This window comes from Arachis hypogaea, chromosome 9 (assembly GCF_003086295.3).
Source record: "Arachis hypogaea cultivar Tifrunner chromosome 9, arahy.Tifrunner.gnm2.J5K5, whole genome shotgun sequence".
In the NCBI taxonomy this organism is placed as follows: Eukaryota; Viridiplantae; Streptophyta; class Magnoliopsida; order Fabales; family Fabaceae; genus Arachis; species Arachis hypogaea.
The window spans coordinates 55237394-55252238 of NC_092044.1; the positions used below are offsets into that span (position 1 = coordinate 55237394).

Genomic DNA, 14845 nt, shown 5'->3' on the forward strand with positions numbered 1-14845 from the left:
AGAAGAAGAAGAAGAAGAAAATATGGAGGTGAAAGAGAGGTGTAGGCCTCGGCCAAGGTATAGAAGAGGGGGTTGTGTTGTGTGAAAATGAAGTAGAATGGAGGAGTATATATAGGGAGGGGGGAGAGGGTAGGTCTGGCTATTTAGAGTGGGTTTGGGTGGGAAAGATTTTTGAATTTTGAAGGTAGGTGGGGTTTATGGGGAAGAGTGGAGGGATGTGAGTGACGATGGGGGTAATTGGGAAGAGAGATTGAGGTGATTGGTAAAGGGTTTTGGGGAAAAGTGTTTATTGGAAAGAGAGAATGAATGTTGAGAAGAGGGGAGAATATGTTAGGTGGGGATCCTGTGGGGTCCACAGATCCTGAGATGATCCTGTGGGGTCCATAGATCCTGAGGTGTCAAGGATTTACATCCCTGCACCAATTAGGCATGTAAAATGCCTTAGCATACCATTCTGGCATTTAAACACCGAAGTGATGCATGTTCCGGGCATTCAACGCCCATGTGCAGCATGTTTCTGGCGTTGAACGCCAGTTCCATGCTTGTTACTGGCGTTCAGCGCCAACTTTCTTCAGGACACATTCCTGGCGTTCAAATGCCAGGATGTTGCTTGGTTCTGGGGTTCAGTGCCAGATCCATGCTCTATTCTGGCATTGAACGCCAGCCAGATGCACCTTACTGGCGTTTAAATGCCAGTAAGTCCTTCCTCCAGGGTGTGATTTTTCCTCTGCTGTTTTTGATTCTGTTTTTAATTTTAATATTTTTTTTGTGACTCCTCATGATCATGAACCTACTAAAACACAAAATAACAATAAAATAAAAATAAAATTAGATAAATAAAAATTGGGTTGCCTCCCAACAAGCGCTCTTTTAATGTCACTAGCTTGACAGTGGGCTCTCATGGAGCCTTAGAGAAGTTCAGAGCATGATGAAGGTTTCCCAACACCAAACATAGAGTTTGAATGTGGGGTCTTCTCAACACCAAACTCAGAGTTTAGTTGTGGCCTCCCAACACCAAACTTAGAGTTTGATTGTGGGGGCTCTTTTGGACTCTGTATTGAGAGAAGCTCTGCATGCTTACTCTCTTTTGTTACAGAGGGATGGCCGTGTGCCTTAAACACAAGGTAGTCCCTATTCAATTGAAGGACTAATTCTCCTCTGTTAATATCTATTACAACACCTGCTATGGCTAGGAAAGGTCTTCCAAGGATGATGCATTCATCCTCTTCCTTCCTAGTGTCTAGGATTATGAAATCAGCAGGGATGTAAAGGCCTTCAACCTTTACCAACATCCTCTACTATTCCATAAGCCTGTCTTACTGACTTGTCTGCCAATTGTAATGAGAATAAGGCAAGATGTACCTCAATGATCCCTAGTTTCTCCATTACAGAGAGTGGCATAAGATTTATCCATGACCCTAGGTCACACAGAGCCTTGTTAAAGGTCATGGTGCCTATGGTATATAGGGTATTGAGAATTTTCCATGATCTTATTTTTTTTTTGAGGTAGAGTTTGCTGAACCCATGTATCAAGTTCACTAATGAGCAAGGGAGGTTCACCTTCCCAAGTCTCATTACCAAATAACTTGGCATTCAACTTCATGATGGCTCCTAGATATTAAGCAACTTGCTCTCCAGTTACATCTTCATCCTCTTCAGAGGAAGAATAATCTTCAGAGCTCATGAATGGCAAAAGGAGATTTAATGGAATCTCTATGGTCTCTATATGAGCCTCAGATTCTTTTAGGTCCTTAATAGGGAACTCCTTCTTGTTTGAGAGACGTCCTAGGAGGTCTTCCTCACTAGGATTTTCGTCCTTCTCCTCCCTTGTGCATTCGGCCATATTGATTACATCAATGGCCTTGCACTCTCCTTTTGGATTTTCTTCTGTATTGCTTGGGAGAATATTGGGAGGAGTTTCAATGACTTTCTTACTCAGCTGGCCCACTTGTGCCTCCAAATTTCTGATGGAGGACCTTGTTTCACTCATGAAACTTAAAGTGGCCTTAGACAGATCAGAGACTATGTTTGATAAGTTAGAGGGGCTCTGTTCAGAATTCTCTGTCTGTTGCTGAGAAGATAATGGAAAAGGCTTGTTATTACTTAGCCTGTTTCTTCCACCATTATTAAAGCCTTGTTGAGGCTTTTGTTGATCCTTCCATGAGAAATTTGGATGATTTCTCCATGATGAATTATAGGTGTTTCCATAAGGTTCACCCATGTAATTTACCTCTGCCATTGCAGGGTTCTCAGGATCATAAGCTTCTTCAGAAGCTGCCAGAAGCTGCCTCGTTAGTATTGTTGGATGCATTTTGCCACCCATTCAGACTTTGAGAGATCATGTTGACTTGATGAGTCAACACTTTGTTCTGAGCCAATATGGCATTCAGAGCATCAATTTCAAGAACTCCCTTCCTCTGAGGCGTCCCACTATTCACGAAATTCCTCTCAGAAGTGTACATGAATTGGTTATTTGCAACCATGTCAATAAGTTCTTGAGCTTCTGCAGGCGTTTTCTTTAGGTGGATAGATCCACCTGCAGAATGGTCCAATGACATTTTGGAAAACTCAGATAGACCATAATAGAATATATCTAATATGGTCCATTCTGAAAACATGTCAGAAGGACACTTTTTGGTCATCTGCTTGTATCTTTCCCAAGCTTCATAGATGGATTCACCATCTTTTTGCTTAAAGGTCTGAACATCCACTCTAAGCTTGCTCAGCTTTTGAGGAGGAAAGAATTTATCCAAGAAGGTCATGACCAGCTTATCCCAGGATTCCAGGCTAACTTTAGGTTGTGAGTCCAACCATGTTCTAGCTCTGTCTCTTACAGCAAAAGGGAAAAGCATGAGCCTGTAGACTTCAGGATCTACTCCATTTGTCTTTACAGTCTCACAAATCTGTAAGAACTCAGTTAAAAATTGGTAAGGATCTTCAGATGGAAGTCCATGAAACTTGCAGTTTTGTTGCATTAGAGCAACTAATTGAGGTTTCAGCTCAAAATTATTTGCTCCAATGACCAGAATGGAGATGCTTCTTCCATCAAATTTGGAAGTTGGTTTAGTGAAATCACCAAGCATCCTCTTTGCATTATTGTTGTTGGGTTCGGGTGCCATCTCCTTTTCTTGTTCGAAATTTTCAGAAAGGTTGTCTCTGGATTGTTGTAATTTAGCTTCTCTTAATTTCCTCTTTAGAGTCCTTTCAGGTTCAGGATTAGTTTCAACAAGAATGCCTTTTTCCTTGTTCCTGCTCATATAGGGAAGAAGAGAACAAGAAAAGAAAGAGGAATCCTCTATGTCACAGTATAGAGATTCCTTTATGTTAGTAGAGAAAGAAAGGGAATAGGAGTGAAGAAGAATGAATAGGTAGGGGTAGTGATTTGAGATGAAGAGAGGTGAAGAGAAGTGTTAATAAATAAATAAATAGAAGAAGGGGAGAGGGAAGAAATTTTGAAAATAAATTTGAAAAGAAGTTAAATGATTTTCGAAAATAAAAGATAAGATAGAATTAAAATTAAAACAATTAATTAATTAAAAAGAATTTTTGAAAAAGGGATGAGATATTTTTGAAAATTAGAGAGGGAAAAGTAGTTAGGTGGTTTTGAAAAAGATAAGAAACAAACAAAAAGTCAAATAGTTAGTTGAAAAATATATTAAAATCAAATTTGAAAAGATAAGAAGATAAGAAGTTAGATAAGATATTTTGAAATTAAATTTTTTTGAAAAAGATAAAATTTTGAAAAAGATATGATATAAAAGATAAGATAAGATAGATTTAATTTTTAAAATTAAAATTAATTACTTAACTAACAAGAAATTAAAAGATAAGATTCTAGAATTTAAAGATTGAACCTTTCTTAACAAGAAAGTAACAAACTTCAAATTTTTTAATCAATCATATTAATTGTTAGCATAATTTTCGAAAATATGATATAAAGATAAGAAAAAGATTTTAAAAATATTTTAAAGAATTTTCGAAAATTATTAAAAAAATGAAAAAGATGTGATTTTTAAAAAAGATTTTGAAAAGATAAGATTTTTAAAATTGAAATTTTGACTTGACTTACAAGAAATAACTAATTTTAAAATTTTTTTGACTAAGTCACCTCAAATTTTCGAAATTTTGGAGAGAAATAAGGAAAAGATATTTTTTTATTTTTGAATTTTTGATGAGGAGAGAGAAAAACACAAAAATGACTCACAACATGAAAATTATGAATCAAAACTCATGATGCATGCAAGAACACTATGAATGTCAAGATGAACACCAATAACACCTTGAAGATCATGATGAACATCAAGAACATAATTTTGAAAAATTTTTTGATGCAAAGAAAACATGCAAGACACCAAACTTAGAAATCTTTAATGCATGGACTCTAACAAACGAAAAATACATATGAAAAACAACAAACAACATAAAACAAGAAAACATCAAGATCAAACAAGAAGACTTGTCAAGAACAACTTAAGATCATGAAGAACACCATGAATGCATGAAATTTCGAAAAATGCAAGAAAAAATTTTGAAGCATGCAATTTACACCAAACTTAAAAATTGACTCAAGACTCAAACAAGAAACACAAAATACTTTTGGTTTTTATGATTTTATGATTTTTTTTGTATTTTTATTATTTTTTTCAAAAATTATATTTTTGAAAAACGAAAACAAAGAAAAATTTTTAAAAATTTTTGAAAACTTTTTTGATAAGAAAATTACCTAATCTGAGCAACAAGATGAACCGTTAGTTGTTCAAACTCGAACAATCCCCGGCAACGGCGCCAAAAACTTGGTGCATGAAATTGTGATTATGAATAATGGCTCCAAAGACTTGGTTCTCTCAAACGTGAATCACACTTTATCACAATTCCGCACAACTAACCAGCAAGTGTACTGGGTCGTCCAAGTAATACCTTACGTGAGTAAGGGTTGATCCCACAGAGATTGTTGGTATGAAGCAAGCTATGGTCATCTTATAAATCTCAGTCAGGCAGATAATAATTGATTATGGGAAATATAAAGAGATACTTTCTTAGATAATAAAGGATAGAAATACTTATGTAAATTAATGGTGGGAATTTCAGATAAGCGCATGGAGATGCTTGTCCTTGTAGAATCTCTGCTTTCCTACTGCTTTTATCCAATTTTATCACTCCCTTCTATGGCAAGCTGTATGTTGGGCATCACCGTTGTCAATGGCTACATCCCATCCTCTCAGTGAAAATGGTCCAAATGCTCTGTCACAGCACGGCTAATCATCTGTCGGTTCTCAATCAGGTTGGAGTAGAATCCAGTGATTCTTTTGCGTCTGTCACTAACGCCCAGCCTTCAGGAGTTTGAACCTCGTCACAGTCATTCGATCCCGAAATCCTACTCGGAATACCAAAGACAAGGTTAGACTTTCCGGATTCCCATGAATGCCGCCATCAATTCTAGCTTATACCACGAAGATTGTGATTAAGGAATCCAAGAGATATGCGCCCGGCCTAAGGTAGAACGGAAGTGGTTGTCAGTCACGCGCGTTCATAGATGAGAATGATGATGAGTGTCATGGATCATCACATTCATCAAGTTGAAGTGCAACGAATATCTTAGAACAGGAATAAATCGAGTTGGATAGAAAATAGTAGTAATTGCACTTTGAAACTTGAGGTACAGCAGAGCTCCACACCCTTAATCTATGGTGTGTAGAAACTCCACCGTTGAAAATATATAAGTGAAAGGTTCAGGCATGGCCGAATGGCCAGCCCCCATGTGGTCACAAGACCGAATGATCAAAAGACCTCTATAAACTAGTAAAAAGTTCTATTTATACTAAACTATCTACTAGGGTTTACAAAGATAAGTAATTGATGCATAAATTCACCTCCGGGGCCCACTTGGTGTATATTTGGGCTGAGCTTGATCTATCCATGAGCTGAGGCTTCTCTTGGAGTTGAACGCCAAGCTGTAACGTGTTTTGGGCGTTCAACTCTGGTTTGTGACGTGTTTCTGGCGTTTGACTCCAGAATGAAGCATGGAACTGGCGTTGAGCGCCAGTTTACGTCATCTAATCACGAATAAATTATGGATTGTTATATATTTCTGGAAAGCTCTGGATGTCTACTTTCCAACAACGTTGAGAGCGCGTCATTTGGAGTTTTGTAGCTCCAGAAAATCTATTTCGAGTGCAGGGAGGTCAGATTCCAACAGCATCAGCAGTCCTTTGTCAGCCTCCTTATCAGAGTTTTGCTGAGGTCCCTCAATTTCAGCCAAAAATTACCTGAAATCACAGACAAACACACAAGCTCATAATAAAGTCCATAAATGTGAATTTAGCATAAAAACTAATGAAAACATCCCTAAAAGTAACTAGATCATACTAAAAACTACCTAAAAATAATGCTAAAAAGCGTATAAATTATCCGCTCATCAGGTCTCATGGCGTGACACGCTGGTAGTGTTTTCCAGAGGAGGAATTAAAGGGCCAATGAACTCAGGCGTGCCACTTGGGAGATGAGGCGTGTCACGCCGGTAAGAAGATGAAGCAAATGAAGGGCATGACACGCCTGTCTCATGGCGTGGCACGCTGGTAGTATTTTCCAAAGAGGAAGAAGAGGAGACAATGATCTCAGGCGTACCACTTGGATGACGAGGCGTGGCACGCCGGCAAGGGGGTGAAGCTTTAAAAAGGGCGTGGCACGCCAGACCCTGGGCGTGCCACGCTGGTACACATCTCCAGAAGCATAAAAATAAGGGAAGTGACCTTGGGCGTGCCACTTTGATTTGAAGGCGTGGCACGCCAGGCTACTTTGTCCTTTAAAATGTCTTGGGCGTGCCACTTTGGTTCGAAGGCGTGGCACGCCAGGCTACTTTGCCCTTTAAAATGTCCTAGGTGTGCCACTTAGGCTCGAAGGCATGGCACGCCAAGGGTGAAACAGAGGACGGCGTGCCACTTGAATGAAGAGGCATGGCACGTCAAATCAGAAACAGAAGGAGCGTGACACACCAGAGACATGCCAGCTGGAAGGTCACGTTTGTTGAGTTTCTTTTCCCTCCAAAATGTAATTTTCTTCTCGATTTTGTAATTTTCTTTTATTTTCTAGATCTAGGAGTAGTATAAATACCCTTGAAAGTATTGGAAAAAGGGGGTTAGTAAGTCACAGAGTTTAGTTTTGGGGGATTCCCCATTTAGTTTTCACACTTCATCTCTTCCGTCTTTTGTACTTTCTCTCTGAGCTATGAGTAGCTAAATTCCCTCTCATTGAGAGAGGGAGCTCTATTGTACTTGATGGATTAATGATAGTGAATTTCTTCTTCTCTTCATCTTCTCTTTGATTTGCTAGAAGGAATTTCGATTTTCATGCTTAGTGTTCAATTAACTTGGAAAAGAGATTGAATGCAAAATGGGTTTCATGGGAACCTTGGAAAAGGAAACATAAAACCATGCTAGAAATCCCTTTTCACACTTGAGTAGAATATGGGTTTTGGTGTTTGGATATGGTGACATACAATCCTCCCTCTACCTGGACCTATGATGATGTGTGGTATAATCAAGGACCAAGCATATAGATTCATGAGAGTTTAGACCAAAGAATTGGCTATTGATCAAGATCTGAGAGATTGAGTCACCAAGGGATTGGGGCTCAATCAATCATGATTGCCAAGAGGTCAATGAGTTGCATGATTGAAGAGGATATGAGCTAGAATTAATCCAAAGAGACAATATCTCCTGATCTCAATGAATTCCCTTATTCTTATCTCTCCCATTCTTTTATAGCTTTACTTACATTTTGCCAAATCCCATTCCCCTTTACATTCTTATCATTTCCATTTCTGTATTTTATTGTTTTTCTTTTATTTCTTTTGCCATTTATGTTTCTACCATTTATAATCCTGCACACACAACATATTCTGTTGAGCTTGACTAATTCACCAATTGATTAAAATTGCTCAAATCTACCAATCTCTGTGGATACGATCCCACTCCACTGTGGGTTAATACTTGACGATAATTTTGGTGCGCTTGCCAAGAGCGGATTCATCAATATTATTGGGGAAGGGTAGTGAATTCAGCCCATCAAGGTTCATCCTCCCAAGTCTCATTACCAAATAGCTTGACATTCAACTTCATGATTGCTCCTAAATTTTGAGCAACTTGCCCTTTAACAATGTCTTCATCCTCTTCAGATGAGGAATAGTCATCAAAGCTCGTGAATGGTAAAAGGAAGGTCAAAGAAATCTCTATGGTCTCTATTTGAGCCTCAGATTCCTTTGGTTCCTCAAATGGGAACTCCTTTTGGTCCAAAGGATGTCCCATAAGGTCTTCCTCATTGGGATTCACGTCCTTCTCCTCCTCTCCAGGTTTGGCCACACCAAGTAAGGTTATGGCCTTGCGCTCTCTTTTTGGATTCTCTTCTGTATTGGTTGGGAGAGTACTAGGAGGAGTTTCAGTGACTCTTTTACTCAGCTGGCCCACTTGTGCCTCCAAATTTTTAATGAAGGACCTTGTTTCATTCATGAAACTTAGAGTGGCCTTAGATAGATCAGAGACTTTGTTTGATAAGCTAGATGGGTTCTGCTCAGAATTCTCTGTCTGTTACTTAGAGGATGATGGAAAAGGCTTGCTATTGCTAAACCTGTTTCTTCCACCATTATTAAAGCCTTGTTGAGGCTTTTGTTGATCCTTCCATGAGAAATTTGGATGATTTCTCCATGATGGATTATAGGTGTTTCCATAGGCTTCACCCATGTAATTCACCTCTTCCATTACAGGGTTCTCAGGATCATAAGCTTCTTCTTCAGAAGATGCTTCTTTAGTACTATTAGATGCATTTTGCAATCCATTCAGACTCTGAGAAATCATATTGACTTGTTGAGTCAACATTTTGTTCTGAGCCAATATGGCATTTAGAGCATCAATTTCAAGAACTCCCTTCCTCTGAGGCGTCCCATTACTCACAGGATTCCTTTCAGAGGTGTACATGAACTGGTTATTTGCAACCATTTCAATGAGTTCCTGAGCTTCTGTAGGCATTTTCTTCAGGTGAATAGATCCACGTGCAGAATGGTCCAATGACATCTTAGACAATTCAGACAAACCATCATAGAATATATCCAAGATGGTCCATTCTGAGAGCATGTCAGAAGGACACTTTTTGGTCAGTTGCTTGTATCTTTTCCAAGCTTCATAAAGGGATTCACCTTCTTTCTACCTGAAGGTTTGAACATCCACTCTAAGCTTGCTTAGCTTTTGAAGAAGAAAGAATTTGGCTAAGAAAGCCGTGACCAGCTTATCCCAAGAGTTCAGGCTATCTCTAGGTTGAGAGTCCAACCATATTCTAGCTCTGTCTCTTACAGCAAAAGGGAAAAGCATAAGCTTATAGACCTCGGGATCAACTCCATTGGTCTTAACAGTATCACAGATCTACAAGAATTCAGTTAAGAACTGAAAAGGGTCTTCTGATGGAAGTCCATGAAACTTGTAATTCTGTCGCATCAGTGATGAGCAGATAATTTATACGCTTTTTGGAATTGTTTTTAGATAGTTTTTAGTAGGATATAGTTAATTTAGGGATTGTTTCATTAGTTTTTATGCTAAATTCACATTTCTAGACTTTACTATGAGTTTGTGTGTTTTTCAGTGATTTCAGGTATTTTCTGGCTGAAATTGAGGGACTTGAGCAAAACTCTAGTAAGAAGGATGACAAAGGACTGCTGATGCTGTTGGATTCTTGATGCAGGTGGAAACTGTCTCTCAACAAATTTCCTTCAGCAAGTGTACCGAATTTGTTGTCAAGTAAAAACTCACAATAGAGTGAGGTCGAATCCCACAGGGATTGATTGATCAAGCAACTTTAATTAGAAGAACGTTCTAGTTGAGCGAATTTAGAATTTGGGTTGAGATTTACAGAAAATAAAATGGCGGGAATGTAAATAACAGAAAAAGTAAATGCGAGAATTAAAGGGCTGAAAGTAAATGACTGGAAGTAAATTATAGAATTGTAAATGGGAATGGGGTGTTTGCTCATGAAAGTAAACGCAGAAATTAAAGAGAACGGGTTAGATCAGAATTGGGGAGTTCATTGGGCGCAGGAGATGTTGCAATTCTCCGGATCAAGTTCATTTTCATCTCTTCCTCAATCAATGCACTCATTGATCTCCTTGGCAATCTTAATTGATTGAATTACAATTTCTTGCAATTCAATCTCTCAAATCTTGATCAATAGCCAATTCCTTGGTCAATTGCTCATGAGAAGAGATGAAGTGTGGTCACTGATTATACCACATGCATTTCCCAAATCAAGTATTGAGAGGATTATAGTCACATATCCATCCAAACCCAATTTGGTCCAGCATGAGAAAGCATTTCTAGCTTGATCTCTTCATTCCTCTTTCAAGGCTCAGAAGAGATCCAAGTTTGAATAGCTTCTTTTCCAAGATAACTACCCAATGGGATGAAGATCGAAAGCCTTTCAAGTAAAATTAAGAGAAAAGATAGAAGAAGAATAATGAAAACTAGTATTGATCCATCAAATTACAACAGAGCTCCCTAACCCAATGAAAGGGGTTTAGTTGTTCATAGCTCTAGAAAATGAAAACAAATATGGAAAGTACATCATGGAACTAGAAGAGCAGAGTAAAATACAGAGAGTAGTGCCCTTTTCCCCACTTCCAGAACTCCCTAAATAATTCAAAGCTACTCCTATATATACTACTATTCTCAGCTTCTAGTTGGCTCTTCAAGTATTGGGCCTTTGGATCTTGAGTTTGAAGCAGTTCTCTTCTTCATTTGGGCTTGGTTTTACTTGCAGAGAGAAAGTGTGAAGTGGGCAGAGACTTTAGCTCAGGACGTTAGGGGTGTTAACGTTTTAGTGAAAGTATGAGTTTGAGAATGTTAGTGACACTCAACATTGTCACTAACGTTCCAATGTACCCCTTTGCCTCACGTTAGAGCCCACGTTTACTAGGTTAACGTGGCTTCTAACGTGGCCTTGCCAACCTTCGAGAATGTTAGTGACACTCAACATTGTCACTAACGTTTCAATGTGCCCCAATGTCTCACGTTAGAGTCCATGTTAACTAGGTTAACGTGGCTTCTAACGTGGCCTTGCCAACCTTTGAGAACGTTAGTGACACTTAACATTGTCACTAACGTTCCAATGTGCCCCTATGTCTCACGTTAGAATCCACGTTAACTAGGTTAACGTGGCTTCTAACGTGGCCATTCTTAGCCATCCCCAACGTTAGTGACAATGTTAAGTGTCACTAACGTTGGCTCATCTTTCACTCATCAACGTTAGCTTTCCACGTTAACTCATGGCTCCTTGGGGTTTTGTGGTTGCTTCCAACGTTAGTGATAATGTTGGGTGTCACTAACGTTGTCGACCACCCTTGCCTCTTACATTAGCTCCCACGTTAACCAAGTTAACGTGGGAGTTAACGTGGTACATTGCACCTTAGGCCAACGTTACTGACAATGTTGAGTGTCACTAACATTGGCTTCCTTCCCCCTTTTGACGTTAGAGTTCACGTTAACTTAGTTAACGTGACTCTTAACGTGGGCAATGATGGCTTCGAGAGCGTTATTGGCAATCACTTTTCTCATTAACTTTGCAAGTTACCTCCCATTCCACGTTAGTGGTAACGTTAATTAGATTAACGTGACTGCTAAGTGGTTCTTCCTTGCTTCCTTTGGTCCTGAAATCAAGCAATAGAGTGCATCAAAGTTGTAGTCCAAGTCATGGGTAATGCAACATACAATTCGTTATTAAACTCATGCAAAATCCTCATGAAATCATGTAAAATTCACAATGTATCCTTGAATCAAGGTGTAAGTGAATATCTACCCAAAACTAGCTTATTTCCTAAGGAAATGCATGAAACTACCTTAAAAACAGTAAAGAAAAGGTCAGTGAAACTGGCCAAGAAGCCCTGGCATCAATTCTAACCTCCCTGCACTTGAAATGGATTTTCTGGAGCTATAGAACTCCAAATGGCGCGCTCTCAACAGCGTTGGAAAGTAGACATCCAGAGCTTTCCAGTAATATATAATAGTTTGTACTTTGCTTGAGATTAGATGACGCAAACTGGCGCCCAACTCCAGTTTCATGCTGCATTTTAGAGTCAAACGCCAGAAACACGTCACGAACCAGAGTTGAACGCCAAAAACACGTTACAACTTGGCGTTCAACTCCAAAAGAAGCCTCTGCACGTGTAAAGCTCAAGCTCAGCCCAAGCACACACCAAGTGGGCCCCGGAAGTGGAGGTCTTGGACATTTTATTATTGTATTAGAGGTCTTGGACCACATCTTTGGATGTTTAGTTCTTAGACCATGGGGGCTGGCCATTCGGCCATGCCTGGACCATCACTTATGTATTTTCAACGGTGGAGTTTCTACACACCATAGATTAAGGGTGTGGAGCTCTGTTGTACGTTGAGTTTCAATGCAATTACTACTATTTTCTATTCAATTCAGTTTATTCCTCTTCTAAGATATTCGTTGCACTTCACCATGATGAATGTGATGATCCGTGACACTCATCATCATTCCCACCTATGAACACGTGACTGACAACCACTTCCGTTCTACCTTAGACCGGGCGTATATCTCTTGGATTCCTTAATCAGAATCTTCGTGGTATAAGCTAGAATTGATGGCGGCATTCATGAGAATCCGGGAAGTCTAAACCTTGTCTGTGGTATTTTGAGTAGGATTCAGGGATTGAATGACTGTGACGAGCTTCAAACTCGCGATTGTTGGGCGTGATGAGAAGCGCAAAAGAATCAATGGATTCTATTCCGACATGATCGATAACCGACAGATGATTAGCCGTGCTGTGACGGAGCATTTGGACCATTTTCACTGAGAGGATGGGATGTAGCCATTGACAACGGTGATGCCCTACATACAACTTGCCATGGAAAGGAGTAAGAAGGATTGGATGAAGGCAGTAGGAAAGCAGAGATTCAGAAGGAGCACAGTATCTTCATACGCCTATCTGAAATTCCCACCAATGATTTACATAAGTATTTCTATCTTTATTTTCTGTTTATTTATTATTATTATTCGAAAACTCCATAATCATTTATTATCCGCCTAACTAAGATTTACAAGATGACCATAACTTGCTTCATACCAACAATCTTCGTGGGATCGACCCTTACTCACGTAAGGTTTATTACTTAGACGACTCAGTGCACTTGCTGGTTAGTTTTGCGGAGTTGTGAAGAAAGTGCTGAGTTATAAATGTGCATACCAAGTTGAATGCCATTATTAGATATCACAATTTCGTGCACCAAGTTTTTGGCACCGTTGCCAGGGATTGTTCGAGTTTGGACAACTTACGGTTCATCTTGTTGCTCAGATTAGGTAATTTTCTTTTTTGTTTTCAAAAATTTTTCAAAAATATTAAGAATGGATTCTAGAGTTTCGTGAAACATGTTGAAGCCTGGCTGGCTATAAAGCCATGTCTAAATTCTTTTGGACTGAGGCTTCAACTAATCACCACAATGCATGTATTGCCCTGCTAAAGCTTGGCTGGCTATTAAGCCATGTCTAATTCTTGGACCAGAGCTTCAGAGTAATATTGAAAGATTCCTAGAATTCTTAAAAATTTTTGAAATTCTTATTTTCTTTTTCCTATATGTTTTTTCGAAAAAATAAAAGAAAATACAAAAAAATCATAAAATCAGAAAAACCAAAAATATTTTGTGATTCTTGTTTGAATCTTGTATCATGTTTTAAGTTTGGTGTCAATTGCACATTCATCTTGTTCTTGCATTTTTCGAAAATTCATGCATTCATAGTGTTCTTCATGATCTTCAAGTTGTTCTTGATAAGTCTTCTTGTTTGATCTTTAAATTTTCTTGTTTTGTGTCTTTTGTTGTTTTTCATGTGCATTTTTGCATTCATAGTGTCTAAGCATTAAAGATTTCTAAATTTGGTGTCTTGCATGTTTTCTTTGCATAAAAATTTTTTCAAAAATATGTTCTTGATGTTCATCATGATCTTCAAGGTGTTCTTGGTGTTCATCTTGACGTTCATAGTGTTCTTGCATGCATCATGTGTTTTGATTCATAATTTTCATGTTGTGAGTCATTTTTGTTGTTTTTCTCTTTCATCATTAAAAATTAAAAAATAAAAAAATTATCTTTTCCTTATTTCTCTCAAAATTTTGAAAATTTGAATTGACTTAGTCAAAATTTTTTAAAAACTTAGCTATTTCTTACAAGTCAAGTCAAATTTTCAAATTTAAAAATCTTATCTTTTCAAAATCCTTTTCAAAAATCAAATATTTTTCATTTTCTTATTAATTTTTTAAAATATTTAAAAATATTTTTTCAAAATCTTTTTCTTATCTTTATTTCAAAATTTCGAAAACTTTACTAACAATTAATGTGATTGATTCAAAAATTTGAAGTTTGTTACTTTCTTGTTAAGAAAGGTTCAATCTTTAAATTCTAGAATCATATCTTTTGGTTTCTTGTTAGTCAAGTAATTAATTTTAATTTTAAAAATTAAATCTTTTTCAACCATATCTTTTTAATCATATCTTTTTATCATATCTTTTTAAATCATATCTTTTTCAAAAATTTGATTTCCAAATATCTTCTTATCTATCTTTTCAAAATTGATTTTCAAATCTTTCTCAACTAACCAATTAACTTTTGTTTATTTTTTATCTTTTTCAAAACCACCTAACTAATTTTAGCTCTCTAATTTTCAAAAATTACCTCCCTCTTTTTTAAAATTCTATTAATTAACTAATTGTTTTAAATTTTAATTTTAATTTTAGTTCTTCCTTTAATTTTCGAAAATCACTAACCCTTTTTTAAAATTAATTTTCGAATTTTCTCCC

The 14845-nt window shown here is 37.7% G+C and overlaps 1 non-coding gene across 1 annotated transcript; it reads left to right on the forward strand.

Moving 5' to 3' along the window:
• The first annotated feature begins 2616 nt into the window (after nt 1-2616).
• Nucleotides 2617-2720, forward strand: LOC112714129 (small nucleolar RNA R71). The gene has a single exon (XR_003159085.1). It is a non-coding gene; the product is annotated as a small nucleolar RNA R71 (small nucleolar RNA).
• The last annotated feature ends 12125 nt before the right edge of the window (nt 2721-14845 follow it).